The 13,748-nt window shown below is 41.2% G+C and overlaps 1 protein-coding gene across 4 annotated transcripts in view; it reads right to left on the bottom strand.

Moving 5' to 3' along the window:
- C5H4orf19 (chromosome 5 C4orf19 homolog) overlaps positions 1–13,748 on the bottom strand; it is a 104,025-nt gene that overhangs the window by 13,205 nt on the left and 77,072 nt on the right. For all 4 annotated transcript variants that reach the window (XM_049886372.1, XM_049886369.1, XM_049886371.1 and 1 more), the window contains one exon: positions 5,114–5,168. The gene's annotated coding sequence lies outside the window, so the exon portion shown is untranslated. The remainder of the gene's footprint in view (positions 1–5,113; positions 5,169–13,748) is intronic.

A 13,748-nucleotide genomic window follows, 5' to 3' on the forward strand; every position in this document is an offset into this window, starting at 1 on the left:
TAGAGCCCTAGAGAACGCAGTCCTGCTGACATGCTGATTTGGACTTCTAGCCTCTAGAACTGAGACGATAAATTTCTATTCTTATAAACTACCAGTTTGTGGTATTTCGTTACAGCAGCCCTGTTGTTGTTAGGTGCCATCGAGTCAATTTCGACACAGAGCGATCCCATGTGACGGAGTAGAATTGCCCCATAGGGTTTTCTTGGCTGTACTCTTTATGAAAATAGGTCTTTCTCTAGCACAGCAGCTTGGTAGATTTGAACAGGCAATCTTTTGGTTAGCAACTGTTATGGATTGAACTGTGTCCCCCCAAAATGTGTATCTACTTGCTAGACCATGATTCTCAGTATTGTGTGATTGTCTATACCATTTTGTTATCTGATGTGATTTTCCTATCAGTTGTAAATCCTACCTCTATGGTGTTAATGAGGCACGATTAGAGACAGTTATGTTAATGAGGCAGAACTCAATTGACAAGATTAGATTGTGTCTTAAGCCACTCTCTTTTGAGATATAAAAAAGAGAAGAGATCAGAGAAACATGGGGACCTCATACCACCAAGAAACAAGAGCCAGGAGAATAGCACCTCCTTCGGACCCAGGCTCCCTGCACTGAGAAGCTTCTTGACCAGAGAAAAGATGACAAGGACCTTTCTCCAGAGCCAACAGAGAGACAGAGAAAGCCTTCCCGTGGAGCTGGCGCCCTGAATTCGGACTCACACTGAGAGTATAAACTTCTGTTTGTTAAAGCCATCCACTGTGGTATTTCTGTTATAGCGGCACTAGATGGCCAAGACAGCAACCAAGCACTTAACTATTTGTGGCACCAGGGCTTCTTACGGCAGCCCTACAAAACTAAAATACCACGGCTCCCTCACCAGCTGCGTGGACATGGGAAAGCCGCTTCACCTTTTGACTCCTCAGTTTCTCTGTCTGCAAAATGAGTCTATGAGGTCAAAGCTCTCTTCCAACCTAAATGCTATTGGGAAGAGATGGGGGACTTCTGCTCATCTCATTTAATCCTGAAACCATGCTGCAAGGCAGGCGTCAATATCGCCCTTCTGTGGGTGGAGAAGCTCGCTTGGTGGTTTGTACGCGCGCTCATCCCATCAAGATGCCACTAGTAAGTGGTACTGCAGAGAGATTGAAGCTGAGGTCTATTGGGTTCCCAAGTCCACACTCACTCCAGCCCATGATCCCAACTGAATGGAAAAGCTTTTCCTTTCGGGCCCAGTTCTCTGTCTTGTTCTCTCAGGTCTGCAGTTCTTTGGTAGATGTCTCTCCAGCCTCTCTGCCAAGAAGAACCACTAACCAACACCCTGAAGCCTTGAGGTGGGGAAAGAGGGTGTTAACAGCAAAGTCCCTGGGAGGTATGAGGACTCAAATCAGGACACTCAGTAGCTGGAGGAGGTGACATCCGCTGGACCTGATTTTCTGCTGGGAATGGGCTGGGGAGGTACAGGCTACTGTGCTGGAGGGCTCCCAGTGGGCCCAGAACACTGGCTGGCATACCTGCATTTTAACAGTGGAACACGTGAAAAGTAAGTTTTAATATATATAAAGGAATCAGTCTCTGTGAAATATCAGGATTAAAACTGGCATTTCTTGGTGGAAGACTCTGTCTTGGGCCCACTCAAATTGGACCATTTAAAGGGTTGCCTCTCTGGCCTTTTCCCAAGGCTCATCTTCATGGTGTTGTTCACCAGAAGAGGGCGTCTACACTATTTCTAGGGAGTCTCCATTGCATGAGCTCTGAGGAACAAGCCATGCCCTGGTGCCATGAATTGATGCTGCTGGCTTCACAGCATCTTTGATGTTGGTGTTAAATGTGGGAACAAGATGATTTTTTGCTCCATTTTTTCTTTCTGTGGTCCTTATACTAACTAGTACATCAGGACCATTTTTACGGATCTTCAAAACATTTCACATGGTTCTTTCCTCTATTCAAGATCTGATAGTATTTTTTTTTCTTTTCTGATATAATAATTAGTTGGTTGGCTGTCCTTAAGACAGACATTTGCTGAATGGTCATAGTCATTACTCAACATCTTAACTGACTCAACAACTCTTTATTGAGTTCCTTGTTCGAGCTCTCAGCTGCTGACAGGTTGTAGGTCCACCCAGAGTGCTGCCGAAGGAAGGCCTGGTGATCTACTTCCAAAAAACCCAGCCATTGATAAACCCTATTTTATGGAGCACAGAAAGTGTTATAGCATAGCTATTATCAATCTTGTTGCTGTTTTCATTGTTATTATTGATATATTCTAGCATCTGTGTATTTTTAGATTACACAACAGAAACAGTTTATGCTTTAGTAGCTTTTGCAAACGCCAACTGCAACCTCTTGATTTGGCTCAGACAGAATTTTATAGGTGTGATTTTACCTGTATACCACCAGATGGCAGCATAAAGCAGTTATTTTAGTCTAATTTCCAGGGACTTGGTATAAAAAACCCATTGCCATCAGTCAATTCTGGCTCATAGCAACCCTATAGGACAAAGTAGAACTGCCCCATAGGGTTTCCAAGGCTGTAAACTTTATGGAGGAAATTCTGGTGGCATAGTGGTTAAGAGTTCAGCTGCTAAGGAACACGTGGGCAGTTCAAATCCGCCAGGTGCTCCTTGGAAACCCTATGGGGCAGTTCCACTCTGTCCTATAGGGTTGATATGAGTCGGAATCAACTCGATGGCAATGGGTTTGGTTTGGGGTAATCTGTACGGAAGCAGACTGTCACATCCTTCTCCCGCAGAGTGGCTACTGGGTTCGAACTGCCAACCCTTCGGTCAGCAGCCACCCATGTCACAACTCAAATTGCTTAATTTAATCTATTGTCTGATGTCTTTCTTGCCTTCTCAACCATAAGATCTACAAGGAGGGCAGAGCCTGTGACTCCTGTTCAGTGTACTATCCCAAGTGCTGCACTTAAGAGGTGAGGAAAGAAAGTCCATGAGGGAGACTGACACTTATTCTCAGAAAGAGAGGAGGGGAACAAGGCATTATTATCAAGAACCAAGAGAGGAGGGGGTTAAAAATGAAGGAGTCCTCCACTAAAGAGTGTCAAATGCCTTAGAGATAAGAAAAGATAGGATGGAAAGTGCCCACTGGATTTGTTAACAAAGAGGTTAATGGTAAGAGGTGAGAGAATGTTACAGAACAATGGAGGTAGGTGTTGGGCTGCAGTGGGCAGAGGAATGAATGGGACATATGAAAGTGAGCAAACTCTTGCTGAGGTTGCCCTGGGAGGGGAGCAGTAGTTGTGGATTCCATAACGGAGCAGGATATAGGCTTGTGGAATGGTTTTGCAGGGAGTAACAGATAACTATACTTTATATGCTTAGGAGGAAAAATAAAGTTGAAAGAAATTGAAGATAACAGAGAGAATGAGGGAAAGTATAGCTGATCAATTCAAGAGCACTGGTGAAGGGATAGAAAACCCTGGTGGTGTACTGGTTAAGCACTAGAGCTGCTAATCAAAAGGTTGGCAGTTCAAATCCACCAGGTGCTCCTTCAAAACCCTATGGGGCAGTTCTACTCTGTCCTACAGGGTCACTATGAGTCAGTATCAACTCGACGGCAATGGGGAAGAGATACACACTTTTTTCTTGGATCCCAGAGGGAAAGAGGTGGGTGGAGTGTAAGTGAGAATAAATTTCTAAATGTGGGGGTGAGAAGCTAGAGGAGTGTAAGCCTTGAGTTTCTTGGTGATGTGGTTAGCAAGGTTGTCTGCTAGAGTGTTATGAGTGAAATCTCAAAGTGTCAAAGGTTAGTAATGGCATGCCATGGGAAAAAGAACAGCTTTTGAAAGATGGCTGAACAGTGCTGAGAGCCAACTGTATGTAGTTGACAACAAAAGATTTGAATGATGTTATTATGTATTGTTCCTGCATTGTTTTCCCTCACCCAGCAGTGTCTAGCAGTCTGGGTAAAGGTTCAGAAAATGTGGACTATTAGACTGATCCCAGGCTGAGGTAAAAGACAAGAGAACTTGGACCCTGAGAGTGCTGGCAAGAGGGGCTGTAGCAATGGACTATGGAGTCTACATTAGATAGGTAAGGCAGTATGGCAAGGAGTGTGGCTAAGGGAGAAGAGGAAGTCCTGGAGACTGTGGGGCTTAATGAGATTTAAAAAAAAGCCAGTGATCTGGTACCTGTCCGCATGAGAAATGTGGAGAGATAGGAGATGTTTTGACATTGATGTATTAGAGTTTATGGTTAATGACATGGTCGAGGAAGTAGCCATAGTAGGTGACTGAAATGTAGTAGGAGTGAGGATGGGTAGTGTGCAGAAAGTCAAGAAGCCTTTGGGCCTATGATATTGAATGACCTGGGGTAGCTGAGAAGTCCCCAAATGATAGCAACAAGGTATGAGAAAGGAAGAAACAGGCAGATGACATGAACTTTAAAGGGAGATAACGATTCTCACAGAGGAGGCAATATGGTAATCTAGAATTTTTCAGGGAGAATAAGGATAATGCACATATTACTTTCAGGGTATACAGACTAGGGAGAAATAGGCTAGGTCCACTGGAGTAAGATACATAGCAGGTCATATCTCCAAACAGGGTAAAGATGAAAATGTCTGGGGGCTTGGGAAGAAGGCCAAGATAGAGATAAAGGGAAGGAAAGGTCGTGATCCTAGGACCTTGCTCCTAACCTTGAGAGCGCATCAGAATCACCTTGAGGGTTGGACATCATCCTCAGAGTTTCTGATTCAGTAGGTTTGGGTTGTGGCCTGAGAATCTGCATGTCTAACAAGCTTCCGGAGGAGGCTGATGCAGCTGGTTCAGGCACCATATTCTGAGGACTACTGTTTTAGGGGTATGGTGTTTATTGGAGAAACTCCAAATTTCCAGGGAGACTAGATGATTGGGTCATGCCTCATCAGACACACTTTAGAATTATATCCCAAAACAACAAAAGTAGAAAGGAAATAACAATTCTACTCAAACCTGAATGAGACAGAAAGAAATAGACTTTGGGGATTGCTCTGTCTACTGGCTTTAATGTTTTAGGTAATAAAAACTGTAGTGAAAGAATGAGTAGTAGAAAATTTAATGGAAAGGAGAAAGAATAGATTCTCCTCCCCCCAAGAAATAGAAAAGAAAATTGCTTACCTGTTGTGGAGATTGTCCATTATATAAGTTCCCCCTAGAAGTTTAACTTCTCTTCCTACAACAACAAAAAAGTTGAAAATTGAAGTCTGCAAGTTGCCACCGTTTCACACAGAAGTGGCATCACAAATGTGATAGCAAAAAAGCATTTCTTGAGGGTTACTAGGCAGTTATGTGAGGGGAATGGAGTTTTCCATGATAGGACCAGGTCTGGTCTGGAACATTTAGCCAGGGCAGGCTAGTGGCTTTGAAATTTGTCAGACCCAGTTTTGTACTCCAGTTCTTGACACTCGGCAATCAATGAACAATTAACCTGAGTTTCAGTTTTTCACCTATAAAAATAAGACGGTAGTGAGATTTAAACAGCACAACACGTAAGCTGTTTATCACACGCCAGGCATGTTGGAATTGTTCAATAAACAAAAGCTGCCAGTTTTATGTTACTGCCGATAAACATTACATGATAACACGCCTCTTCTCCAATGGCGAAGTGTCAACCATGCAGGGGGAAAAGAAAAAACCTTCAAGAACTTTGCTCCTTGGACATATATCAAAGGATTAAAGGTTCTGTGAAAAAATGTATAATATTTCCATAAAATACACAATTTAGAAAATATCTTTGCTTTAATAAAAACAATGATGTTTAGAGCTTGAGAAAATAAATGTTCACATTTCTATCAACTTTCCTGAGATTATTAGAATAACTCACTATATACGGACACAACATTTTTGAGAAATGTTTTTTATTCCACCCCGAAGTAAATTTCATTTTAAGATAATGACCTCTGCCTCAAATTGATCATATAATCTTGGAACAGTTACATTCCTAGGATGACTCAATGTCACATACTTCTCAGAGACCTATCTTTACACTCAGTATTATCTTTTATTGACTAATAATTCTTTAAAATCTAATATATTACTCAAATGTCACACTTGGTTCTATTATTCTCAATTTTTATATTACTCATAATTCATTTCAAATATTACATAAAGAAGACACTGAGGGGGAGAGAGACATGAGAAGGGCAAAGTCCATGTTCTCAAGGAGGTCACTGTCTAGTTGGGGTGGGCAAGAAGACAAGAATAGTTCACAGATAACTAAAATATTATGCAGAAAACATCTAATGCTATCAAAGAAGCACTACGCAAACCAAACCCCGAGAAGGTTCAAGACCGGGAGATTGTGTGCTCGGGCAGCTTCGAAAAACTCAAAGAGCCTGAGCCAAGCATTGGAAGATGGGTGGAACTGTGACAGATGGAAAGATGATGGTGACAGATTAGATAGAAGGAACAACATAGCAAACAGGAGGCAGGAAAGGATGGAGGATTATTTAGTCAAGAAATAATTCTGAACTACTACTGTGTGGCAGGAAATGGCAGTAAGTGGGACGCCATGCTACATGTCCTATAGAATGACAGCCTTTTGTGTGGAAAGTGAATATTCTTGATTGCCTGATATTTAAAGAACAAGTAGTGAGGAGAGTCATGGGTAATACAGATTTACTTGGAGGATCATGACTCACTCCAATGAGTGAGATGAGAAGAGAGATGACAGAACCACAGGGTTTGAACATCTCCATTTATGGGATCCTTCTCTTGACTTTAATAATCTGGTACTCTTGGTAGAGCAAAACCAAAATCCACCTCTCTAGTCATACCCTCTATCCCAAGGACCAGGCCTATATTCTGCATATGAGCAATGTAGTATTTCTGAGGAGGATAAGACTTTAGCAGTCAACTCCTCCAATCCCATATTTTAAAGATGAAGAAACAGAGGACTGAGCTTTAGTGACACGAGGAATTAGTGGTTAGGAGCTAGGACTTAATGAACTGTTAGGTTCACACAACTCTTAGCTTTGTTTTGAGTTAGATATCCAATTGTCTGCCAAAGGTAACTCTTGCATAGCCATGCATTTACTGAAGAGTTATTGAGAGCCTACAATGTACCATGCAGGGTAATAAGTACTGAAAGTAAAAAAAGGTGAACAGAAATGCCCTCACCTCACAACGGTTACCTTGTAGTTGGTAGATACCTATTACTACCAGTGATAAGCACTTCACAGGAAGTCAGCTGGCTGTGGCAATTTGGAGTTATAGGTGAGAACCTTAGATTGAAAGATGTACTCTTGAAGGGGGTAGCATTTAAACTGTGAGCTGAAGGATGCAAAGGAACCAACCATACAAAGAATAGCTCTATCAAGCTACTCTCCTGTTAAAATGTTGTAAGTGGCTCTGCTTTGCCTATTGTTCTCATCAATGGCCTTCCTGGATTGTCGTTGAAGCTCCATGTTGTAAGTTGCTACTTAGTCAGCTCCCACTCCCAGAGATTTTATGTATAACAGAATGAAATGCTGTCTGGTCCTGCACCATCTTCTTGATCATTATTATGTTTGAGTCCATTGTTGTGGCTATCGTGTCAACCCATGAGTTGAGGGTTTCTCTACTTTTCGTTGGCCCTCCACGTTACCAAACATAATGTTCTTTTCTAGTGATTGGTCTTTCCTGATGGCATGTCCAAAGTAAGCAAGACAAAGTCTTGCCATCCTCACTCCTAAGGAGCATTCTGGTCATATTTCTCCTAAGATTTGTTTGTTCTTTTGACAGCCTACAGTATATTCAATATTCTTTGCCAACGCCACAGCTCGAATGCATTAATTCTTCTTCTGTCTTCTTTCTTCACTATCTTTCATGTATATGCATATATGAGGTGACTGAAAACACCATGGCTAGGGTCAGAACCACCTCTGCTGTTGTTAGGGGCCCTCTAGTCAGTTCTAACTCATAGTGACCCTATAAACAACAGAGCAAGACCCTGCCCTGTCCTGCACCATCCTCATAATCATTGCTATGTTTTAGCCCATTGTTGCAACCACTGTGTCAATCCACCTTGTTGAGGGTCTTCCTCTTTATGATGACCCTCTGCTTTACCAAGCATGATGTTCTTCTCCAGGGACTAGTCCCTCCTGATAACATGTCCATATTATTTTGAGACAAACTCTCGCTATCCTTGCTTCTAAGGAGCATTCTGGCTGTAATTCTTCCAAGACAGATTTGTTTGTTCTTCTGGCAGTCCACGGTATATTCAATATTCTTCACCAACGCCATAATTCAAAGGTGTCAATTCTTCTTTGGACTTCCTGTTTCATTGTCCAGTTTTCACATGTATATGAGACTATTAAAAATACCATGGCTTGGGTAAGGCGCACCTTAATCCTCAAAGTGACATTTTTGCTTTTTAACAGTCAGAAGAGGTCTTTTGTAGCTGATTTGCCCAACGCAATACATCATTTAATTTCTTGACTGTGGATCCAAGTGAAATGAAATCCTCGACACTTTAATGTTTTCTCTGTTGTGATGTTCAGTTGTGAGGATTTCTGTTTTCTTTACGTGGAGGTGCAATCCATACTGAAGGCTGTGTACTTAGATCTTCATCAGTTAAGTGCTTCAAGTCCTTTTCACTTTCAGTAAGCAAAGTTGCATCATCTGCATATCGCAGGTTGTTCATGAATATTCCTCCAAGCCTGATTCCCTGTTCTTCTTCATATAGTCCAGCTTGGATTATTCGCTCAGCATACAGATTGAATAAGTATGGTAAAAGGAAACAACCCTGACACAACATCTTTCCTGACTTTAAACCTCACAGCATCAGCCTTGTTCTGTTCCAACTACTGCCTCTTGACCTATGTACAGGTTCCTCATGAGCACAAGTAAGTGTTCTGCAATTCTCATTCTTCTCAATGTTATTCAGAATTTGTTATGATCCATACGGTCGAATGCCTTTGCGTATTTAATAAGACACAGGTAAACATCTTTCTGGTATTCTCTGCTTTCAACCAAGGTCCATGTGACATCAGCAATGTTATCCTTGGTTCCACATCCTCTTCTGAATCTGGCTTGAATTTCTGGCAGTTCCCTGTCAATGTACTGCTGCAACTGCTTTTTAATTATCTTCAGCAAAATTTTATTTGTGTGTGATATTAATGATATTGTTCAATAATTTCCACATTCTGTTGGGTCACCTTTGTTTGGAATATGCACAAATATGGATCTCTTCCAGTTGGTTGACCAGGTAGCTGTCTTCCAAATTTTTTGGCATACATGAGGGAGCAGGTCCAATGCTGCATCTGCTTGTTGAAACATCTCAACTGGTATTCCGTCAATTCCTGGAGCCTTGTTTTTCACCGGTGCCTTCAGTGCAGTGTCACTATGAGTCGGAATCGGCTTGAGGGCAGCGGGTTTGGTTTTTTTTTTTTTTTTGGTTCAGTGCAGGCTGGATTTCCTCTTTCAGTACCATAAGTTCTTGATCACATGCTACCTCCTGAAACAGGTGAACATTAATCAAATTCTTTTGGCACAGTGACTTTGTGTATTCCTTCCATCTTCTTTTGATGCTTCCTGTGTCATTCAACATTTTGTCTATAAAATCCTTCAATATTGCAACTTGAGGCTTGAATTTTTTCTTCAGTTCTTTCACCTTGAGAAATGCCAAGCATGTTCTTCTCTTTAGGTTTTCTAACTCCAGGTCTTTGCACATTTCACTACAATACTTTACTTTGTCTTCTATGAGTTGGAATTTACTCAATGGCAGTAAGTTTTTTTTTTTTGTCTTCTAGAGTTATACTTTGAAATCTTCTGTTCATCTCTTTTACTTCATCATTTCTTTTTTTTAATTTTATAATATTTCTTTATTGAGCTTTAAGTGAACGTTTACAAATCAAGTCAGTCTGTCACATATAAGCTTATATACACCTTACTCCACACTCTCACTTACTCTCCCCCTAAGGAGTCAGCTCTTCCAGTTTCTCCTTTTGTGACAATTTTGCCAGTTTCTAACCCTCTCTACCCTCCTATCTTCCCACCAGACAGGAGATGCCAACACAGTCTCAAGTGTCCACCTGATACAAGTAGCTCACTCTTCATCAGCATCTCTCTCCTACCCACTGTCCAGTTCCTTCCATGTCTGATGAGTTGTCTTGGGGAATGGTTCCTGTCCTGGGCCAACAGAAGGTTTGGGGACCATGACCCCCGGGATTCCTCTAGTCTCAGTCAGACCAGTAAGTCTGGTCTTTTTATGAGAATTTGGGGTCTGCATCCCCCTGATCTCCTGATCCCTCAGGGGGTCTCTGTTGTGCTCCCTGTCAGGGCAGTCATCGGTTGTGGCCGGGCACCAACTAGTTCTTCTGGTCTCAGGATGATGTAAGTCTCTGGTTCATGTGGCCCCTTCTGTCTCCTGGGCCCATAGTTATCGTGTGACCTTGGTGTTCTTCATTCTCCTTTGCTCCAGGTGGGTTGAGACCAATTGATGCATCTTAGATGGCCGCTTGTTAGCATTTAAGACCCCAGACGCCACATTTCAAAGTGGGATGCAGAATGTTTTCATAATAGAATTATTTTGCCAATTGACTTAGAAGTCCCCTCAAGCCATAGTCCCCAAACCCCCACCCTTGCTCCGCTGACCTTTGAAGCATTCAGTCATCATTTCTTTATTTGCTTTAGCTACTCTACATTTAAGAGCAAGTTTCAGTCTCTTCTGACATCTATTTTGGTCTTTTCTTTCTTTCCTGTCTTTTTAATGACCTTTTCCTTTCTTCATGTATGATATCCTTGATGTCATCCCACAACTTGTTTGAGCTTCAGTCACTGGTGTTCAATGTGTCAAATCTATTCTTGAGATGGTCTCTAAATTCAGGTGGGATATACTCAAGGTCGTACTTTAGCTCTTGTGTACTTGTTTTAATTTTCTTCAGCTTCAACTTGAACTTGCATATGAGCAATTGATAGTCTATTCCACAGTTGGCCAACGGCCTTGCTCTGATGATACTGAGCTTCTCCATCACCCCTTTTAGGAGGTAGCATATATTCTAACTGATGATATATCCACAGATGTAGTTGATTTGATTCCTGTATATTCCATCCTGGGAAGTTCACATGTACAGCTGCCCTTTACGTTGTTGAAAAAGGTATTTCCAATCAATAGGTCATTGAACTTGCAAAATTCTCTCATGTAATCTCCAACATCATTTCTATCACCAAAGCTGTACTTTCCAACTACTAACCGTTTTTGCTTCCAACTTTTACACTCCAATTACCAGCAATTATCAATGTATCTTGTTTGCATGTTTGATCAATTTCAGACTGTAGACGTTGATAAAAATCTTCAATTTCCTATCTTTGGCATTAGTGTTTGGTGGGTAAATTTGAATAATGGTCACATTAACTGGTCTTCCTTGTAGGCGTATGGTTATTATCCTATCACTAACAGTGGTGTACTTCAGGACAGATCTTGAAATGTTCTTTTTGACATTGAATGGGACACCGTTCCTCTTTGTCACTTCCAGCATAGTCGATCATATGATAGTCTGATTCAAAATGGCCAATTCCAGCCCATTTTAGTTCACTAATGTCTAAAATACCTATCTTCAAGCATTCGTTTTCATTTTTTACAACTTCCAATTTTCCTAGATTCACATTGTGTACATTCCACATTCTGATTATTAATGGATGTTTGCAGCTGTTTCTTCTCATTTTGAGTCGTGCCAATGGCTTGGGTTAGACCTACCCTAATCATCAAAGTGACTCTAAAAACCAAAACCAAATCCTTTGCTGTTGAGTTGATTCTGACTCATAACGACTCTATTGGACAGAGTAGAACTGCCCCATAATGTTTCTAAGGAGCGGTTGGTGGATTCAAACGACCAACTTTTGATAAGCAGCGGAGTTTTCATATTTACAGCCAGTGTGGATTTTTCACTGCTCTCTAAACATGCCTGTGCTTCCTTGTTTCTATGCCTTTGCACACATTATTTCCCCCAGCTGGCATGCCCCCGTGCCCATCAACACTTTGCAAAATTCTACTCATTCTTCAAAATGAATTTCATACCCTACTTCCTCCATAAGGCATTTTTTCAATGGATTTTTTTAGATCATCTTTTTGATTTCTATGTGATGTTGACCTCTTGAATGGTTCTGATCACTTTCTGCCTTGGCTTATAGTAATTTGTTTATATAACTTTCCTCCATTAGACTGTGAACTCTTAGTGGGGAGTGGCCATGGCCTCATCAGTGTTTTATCTTTCTACACATTGCATCTCTTAACACAAAGATTTTGCAATAGGCGCACTGTTTTTTTTTTTTACTTAAAATATCATTGGTACATATGAGCAGCTGATATTTGACAAAGGCCCAGTGTCAGTTAATTGGGGAAAAGATAGTCTTTTTAACAAATGGTGCTGGCATAACTGGATATCCATTTGCAAAAAAAATGAAACAGGACCCATACCTTACACCATGCACAAAAACTAACTCCAAGTGGATCAAAGACCTAAACATAAAGACTAAAATGATAAAGATCATGGAAGAAAAAATAGGGACAACCTTAGGAGCCCCAATACAAGGCATAAACAGAATACAAAACATTATCAAAAATGACGAAGAGAAAGCAGATAACTGGGAGCTCCTAAAAATCAAACACCTATGCTCATCTAAAGACTTCACCAAAAGAGTAAAAAGACCATCTACAGACTGGGAAAGAATTTTCAGCTATGACATCTCGGACCAGCGCCTGATTTCTAAAATCTATATGATTCTGTCAAAACTCAACCACAAAAAGACAAACAACCCAATCAAGAAGTGGGCAAAGGATATGAATACACACTTCACTAAAGAAGATATTCAGGCAGCTAACAGATACATGAGAAAATGTTCTCGATCATTAGCCATTAGAGAAATGCAAATTAAAACCGTGATGAGATTCCATCTCACTCCAACAAGGCTGGCATTAATCCAAAAAACACAAAATAATAAATGTTGGAGAGGCTGCGGAGAGATTGGAACTCTTATACACTGCTGGTGGGAATGTAAAATGGTACAACCACTTTGGAAATCTATCTGGCGTTATCTTAAACAGTTAGAAATAGAACTACCATACAACCCAGAAATCCCACTCCTAGGAATATACCCTAGAGAAACAAGAGCCTTCACACAAACAGATATATGTACACCCATGTTTATTGCAGCTCTGTTTACAATAGCAAAAAGCTGGAAGCAACCAAGGTGTCCGTCAACGGATGAATGGGTAAATAAATTGTGGTATACTCACACAATGGAATACTACGCATCGATAAAGAACAGTGACGAATCTGTGAAACATTTCATAACATGGAGGAACCTGGAAGGCATTATGCTGAGCGAAATTAGTCAGAGTCAAAAGGGCAAATATTGTATAAGACCACTATTATAAGATCTTGAGAAATAGTATAAACTGAGAAGAACACATACTTTTGTGGTTACGAGGGGGGGAGGGAGGGAGGGAGGGTGGGAGAGGGTTTTTTACTGATGAATTAGTAGATAAGAACTCCTTTAGGTGAAGGGAAGGACAACACTCAATACATGGAAGGTCAGCTCAATTGGACTGGACCAAAAGCAAAGAAGTTTCCGGGATAAAATGAATGCTTCAAAGGTCAGCGGAGCAAGTGCGGGGGTTTGGGGACCATGGTTTAAGGGGACTCCTAAGTCAATTGGCAAAATAATTCTATTATGAAAACATTCTGCATCCCACTTTGAAATGTGGCGTCTGGGGTCTTAAATGCTAACAAGTGGCCATCTAAGATGCATCAATTGGTCTCAACCCACCTGG

The sequence above is a fragment of the Elephas maximus genome, chromosome 5 (assembly GCF_024166365.1).
Source record: "Elephas maximus indicus isolate mEleMax1 chromosome 5, mEleMax1 primary haplotype, whole genome shotgun sequence".
Lineage (NCBI taxonomy): Eukaryota > Metazoa > Chordata > Mammalia > Proboscidea > Elephantidae > Elephas > Elephas maximus.